We start from the raw sequence: 6,143 nt of genomic DNA, 5'->3' as shown, positions 1-6,143 counted from the left end.
ATGTTCCAGATCGAAGACTCTTCATCATTTTGGAAAATGCCAACTCTGTTTCTCTTGCTACACATGCTGCCTGACCCACTGAGTGTTCCAGCATGTGTTATCTTTACTGCAGATCAGAAAGTTTGACAAGGAAAGGCAAAGTTTTGATAACATGCTGACCAGCAATGGCCAAACTGTAAACATCACTGTAATTGAAGGCTGGAGCATACACATTCATTGGATAAGGTTAAACTGAAGAGGTTTCCGTGTTAAGGCAGAACCATTGTTTCACAAAACTTTCAGTTGCTTCTTCAAAGTGTATTTAAATACTACAGTATTACTATAAATGGGTCATTCCTTGATTGAAAGCTCATCAATATCATCAGTGTAGTCAGCTCTGTCAAACTTGGATTAGCATTTAATATAACTGTAATGCATCAGAATATCTGCACTACATTTGAGCATATTTTCCACTGGTCTCTGTAACTGCCTGCCGGATGCTTGCTGCATCTGCCTGGGCCTCAGGATGATTGCAAGGTCCAGGCATGTCACTACATCAGTTGGTCACCAGGTTGAGCTTTACAGTGGGAATGGACCAGGATATTTGCTCATTGACACAGGCCAGAGAGTTTGCGGTTGGGGTCTCCTGCTGGCCTCCCACTCAGATGAGCCAAAACTTCATCATAGTGTTCCCTCACAAAGGTAACAGAGTGATGAGGAGAGATGGAGCCCAGGCTGACCAATGGTCTGGGGAAGAGCCTGAGGTTTTCCGGATATTTTGATGGAGGGGGTAAGTGAAGTTGATGATAATCAGTTATTCCAGGCCATGCTCTTTGCCTCTCTCCCAGCAACAAGAGGCTGGTAATGTCCCTGCCTGACGAGGGTCCTTGCTTGGTACAGAGTCGCAAAAGATTCCTTCCATTGTTTTGGTCTAAATCTGATGTTAGTACAATATTGTGTATAGTACACAGACAGGTCACACAGCCTGTGTGCTGTGATTTTAAAGCTCTGCAACAGCCTCTTCCATTTCTGTTTTGCTTTCAATGTGGTAGGATATACCCAAGGCACTTCATTGGACTGAAAACATTCAATGATGAGCCACAGAAAGGGATAGTTGGACAGATGAGCCAAAACTTCATCATAGTGTTAAGGAGCATTAAGTATGAGACAGAGGATTTTAAGAGAGGGAATTCCAGAAACACAGGCAGCTGTAGAGACAGTGATTTACGATGCTCCAGGCCAGAATTAAAGGATTGTGAACATCCTGGAGTCGTGCAAGGCTGAAGGACATCAGAGGTGGAGTGGGGCGAGACCATGGAGGGATCTGAAAACAATGATGAGAATTTGAAAATCAAGGCTTGCCTTAACTGGGAACCATCGTAGGTCAATGAGAACAGGAGTGACGCACAAACAGGGTGGTGTGAGTTAAGTCACTGGCAGCAGACTTTGAGATGACTTCTTGCTTACATGTTGAGGGAGGCTGGGAGTTCTGTGGGACAGTTGAGTCTGAAGGTGACCAAGACAGGAAGGAGGTTCTGAGGCAGGGCCAGAGTTTACAGATGTGGAAGTTTGATCTCACTGATGGTGTGGAAATGTGGTCCAAACTGAAAACCAAGGTGAGGACTTTGGTCTTCCTAATATTTGCATAGAGATGTCCGCTCCTCCACAATTGAGGGACAGAGGGAGGTCAGGAGAGACGGCGGTGAGGCAAAGATGAGTGTCCTCAGCGGACATGTGGAGGCTGGTGCAATACTTTGGGGTTATGCTGAGGGGCAGCATGTAGATTAGTCATGGGAGGGGGCCAAGGATAGACCTTGGTCAGGGTAGTGTGAGTAACTGAGGTGAGTAATCTCTCCTCTCAGTCTGCTCTGCCTTTGCTCATGGGTCTGTTCTCTGAAACATCCTGTGTTACAGCCCCTGAAGAGGAACTGGATACCAGTGTCTGGCAACTGCAGACTGGGGTCTGCCAGCTCATATTGACAGCACAAGGTGAGCAGACACACCATGGCCAGGTGCCAGCCCAGGACTACTGGATGATGAAGCCCCTGGCACCGTCTGGTGGGCAATAGGTTCCATTCACCCAGCCTGTCACTTGCCAGCCTCTACAACCTGCCCTCCCTATTAAACCAAACCCTCCTCCTCCTTTTAGCTTTGACATCCCATCTCCCATCTCCTCCTGTTAACCTTTGGCTCTGCCTTCTCCTGAGAATCTTTAGCCCCACCCCTCCCCATCAATGTTTGACCTTGTTAGTCTACTTTCACCCATTAATCTTCAACATCACCTTCCTTTAATTTTTAACCTTGCCCAGCCTCCCGTTAATCCTCTGATCCTGTCCAGTTGTCCCTGTGTGAAATTCAAATGGGTATACAAACATATCAAATTATTTGCAGTACCAGGTATGGCTCAGTGAAAGATTGTGGGTTCAAGTCCCACTCCAGGGATTTGAACATGAAAATCTAAGCTAACACCAACAGTAGTTAGGGGAGTCCAGCACTGTTCACTTTTGGCAAGAGCTAAAATGAGGCTCTATCTGCCATCAAATATTAGAGTCATAGAGCAGTGCAGTGCAGAAACAGACCCCTCAGCCCACGAAGTCTGTGCCAACCATCAACCACCCATTTACACTAATCCTACATCAATCCTTCATTTTTATTCTCTCTGCAAGTGTATGTGAAAGATTCTATGGCAAGGTATTGAAGAACCAATAAGTTATCTCCAGTATTTTGCTTAATATTATCTATCAATCATCATTTCAAAGTTTGATCACTGTCACATTGCCTTTTGTGGGAGCTTGCTGTTTGCAAATTGGTTGTCCCATTTCCAACATTATAACAGTGGGATATAACGTTCCCAACTTTGGTGAGTTGGGAAAGGCACCAGTGAAACACCACACTTTTGTGGCACAGAACTTAAGCAAGTTATTCCACCACAGCTGACTGAAAACTGATCAAATTAGACCCAGTGCTAGTAGATTGGCGTGTCAAACTTCAGCAGGTGGTAGACCATTTAACTGTTCTGCAAACCTATATATAGACATCAAAGAGTGAATGCTCACTGCTCAGCCACACATGGCCCATTTTCAAGTGCAGCAAAACTGCTGAGGATTAACCGGAATATTCTAAAAATACTTCAAATGTCCTGTTTTAATTTGGACATTCTAGCTGCCAAGCTGGAGATGCTCATTTTTTCCTTTTTTGACACATTAAAATTCAACTTTGTTAAAATGTTTTGTAAAAAAAAACTTCAGATTACCAGTAGATGGTACACACATTATACAACATTTATCCTACACACACCAACAGACTACCACACAGAATTATCAGGACAATGCCCAATTCTACTCCGGCAACAGAAACTACCTAGAGTACAGTTCTGTCCCCTGTACTGGTAGTGGGGGCTCCCAAGTAATGTTGGTAATTTATTATCACTTCTTATCCCATTGAAATAACTCAGCAGGCTTCATTGTTGTTAACTCTTGGGGGCACAGTTTAACTTTCGGTGTTCCTGTAGCAGAGCAGTGCTTGCTGACACAGCAGGCAACAGGAACTGAAGTGCACATCTCCCATGACCTTCCATCCACTAATGGAGTGTAGATGTGGGAAGCTGACCTGTGGAAGTGCAGTGGCACGCAATCAGATAGTCATCCAGCTCACTTTTTCCTTGTAACAAATCCAACTGAGTCAGTTGTATGTGGAGCTATGGAATAAATTCTCTGTGCACAGAGTTTTACACACAAGTATACTCTGAGAGCTGTCTCGTCAACTGGAAGATAAACCAGCCATACCCAGTGCACTTAGCATAGAAGTTACTTTTACCGTTCTCCTCTGTTGCCCAAGACCTAAATATATTGTCCCTATTTTGCTGAATGGTTTTAGCAGGGGCTAAATTGACTCTTGGGAATTGACTTAAAACTATTATCAATTTAATAGCATGCACTGGATAATAAATGGTATAATTGTGTGATACAAAATGTAAGTATATTTGAATTACAAATACCTTCACAGCTTTATGTGGTGTTTTTTTTGTGCTGTTAAAGTGGGTATCATATAATTCTGGTATAGACTAGTTGGTTTCTGAAGTATTTAAGACAGCAGAGCACTCCTGGCTATGTGCTCTACCACAAATTTCTCTTGTATAGATAATTTAAAACCTGCGTTTCTAAAAATAAAACCCATACAACCAAGTTATTCTAAGTTTGTATTTACTGCAATATCCTCTCCAGCTTTACTATAGGTGTTAGATATTCAGAATAATTTGATAATTTTAACATAATTCACATAGACTTGAGAAACCAGCCAAATTTCAAATTGGCCTTCAGTTAGTGCAATAGTTCATAAAGAATGCTCGGTGGGGGGGGGGGGGGGGGGGGGGGGGGGGGGGTGCAGTGTTGGAGAGGGTTATTTAATTCTGGAATAATGAAAACAACATGCTTCCAAAAGCCTAGATGTACAGAACATCCGAGTTGCTACCTATCCTGGAGCTGCTTGTCCTTTCTCAGTAATATCAGTTCTTTTCCATTTTTCTTCCCGACATTCTTTATGAAGGCAGAAATATCGAACGATTCTTTCACATAAACAAAGCACCTTGAGATTGTTTATAATGTTAAAGGTGCTACAGAAATACAAATTATTGTTGAATAATTGATCTTCTAGATACCATCAAAACAAACGAAACTGATTGCACAGCAGACCTTTCCTCTTTCTGGGTTACATTTTCAATAAACTGCACCAGCTATTCTGCAGCTTGACATACGGCATAGAAAGGAGGCTATTTAGCCCAATGTGCTTAGTCCACCTAAAATCTGAGTGATATTTGGCTTTTTTCCCCACTTCCCACTATTTATGTTACTACTCTTCAAGTACTCATCCAAGTACATTTTAAATTAAATGAGGCTCTGCTTCCATCACCTTTCAGACTCTGTTCCAGATCCCCCGCAACTTCTTAGGTACCAATTAACTTAAATCTACAACACCTAGCCATCAACCTTTCTGCTAAGGGAAATAGGTTTCTCATGTTCAGTTTGTCAAGACTTCTCATACTTTACACCTCAGTTAAATCTCTCCTCAGTCTCCTTTGTCCAAAGAAACAACACCAGCCCATCCCTCCTCATAACCTTAACTCTCCAAGCTCTGCAATATCCTCATAAAAATCATTTGCTACTGCATTCTTTCATTGTGTTGATGGCCAAAACTGCACACAACCGTCTAGCTACAGCCTAACCAGTGCTCTAGATAGTTCTAACACAACCTCTCTGCTCTATATTTTATGCCTTGGTCAACAAGCGCAACCTATCTACCTGCCCACCAATCCATGAAGGTGGTAAGGCATCTCAAGATCCTCTGCCCTCTTAGGATGCTCCCACTGTGCATTCCCTTGCCTCATTGTTTAAGAACGGCAATAGGATAACCCAGAAAATTATAGACCAGTGAAGCTTACATCAGTGGTAGGGAAATTACTGGAGAATATTCTTAGTGTCAAATTTACTTGTTTTGGAAAACCATGGACTCATTAGGATAGTCAGCATGGCTTTGTGTGGGGGAGATCCGTCTCACGCATCTGATTGAGTTTTTTGAGGAGGTGACGAAGTGATTGATGAGGGTAGGGCAGTGGATGTTGTCTGCATAAGCTTTCGTAAAACATTTGACAAAATCCCTCATGATAGGCTGGTTCAGGAGATTAAATAACCTGGGATCGATGATGAGTTGTAAATTGGTTACAAAATTGGCTTGGTCATGAACAACAGGGGGTAGTGGTGAAGGGGTTTTTTCCTGAGTTCCTCCAGCATTTTGTGTGTTTGCTCCAGATTTCCAGCATCTGCAGTCTCCCTTGTATCTCCTGCATGCATCAATTGTAACCTCTTGCTTTCTTCCACTGAGACTACTTTTTAATCCAATTTGCCACTTTTCTTTCGACCACATAGACTTTTACTTAAATCAAAGCAGAAAATGGTGAGAAAATTCAGCAGTTTGGTCAGCATCCGTGGATAGAAACAGAGTTAACATTTCAGTTCTAGGACCCTCTTGGACCTTAAATGTTAATACTGCTTCTCTTTCAAGATGTTGCCCAAACTGCTGAGTGTTTCCATTATTTTGTTTGATTTCACAGTTCCAGTATTTGTTTTTATTTTCATTTACTGAACTTTTACTTTCCTTTTTAATCAATC

The 6,143-nt window shown here is 42.5% G+C and overlaps 1 protein-coding gene across 2 annotated transcripts in view; it reads right to left on the bottom strand.

Annotated features, from left to right (window-relative positions):
* ift140 (intraflagellar transport 140 homolog (Chlamydomonas)) overlaps positions 1 to 6,143 on the bottom strand; it is a 99,731-nt gene that overhangs the window by 50,446 nt on the left and 43,142 nt on the right. The window lies entirely within an intron of this gene.

Source organism: Pristis pectinata, chromosome 8 (assembly GCF_009764475.1).
Source record: "Pristis pectinata isolate sPriPec2 chromosome 8, sPriPec2.1.pri, whole genome shotgun sequence".
NCBI lineage: Eukaryota > Metazoa > Chordata > Chondrichthyes > Rhinopristiformes > Pristidae > Pristis > Pristis pectinata.
The sequence above is the reverse complement of the archived record's forward strand: the minus strand, read 5'-3'. Positions and strand labels throughout refer to the sequence as shown.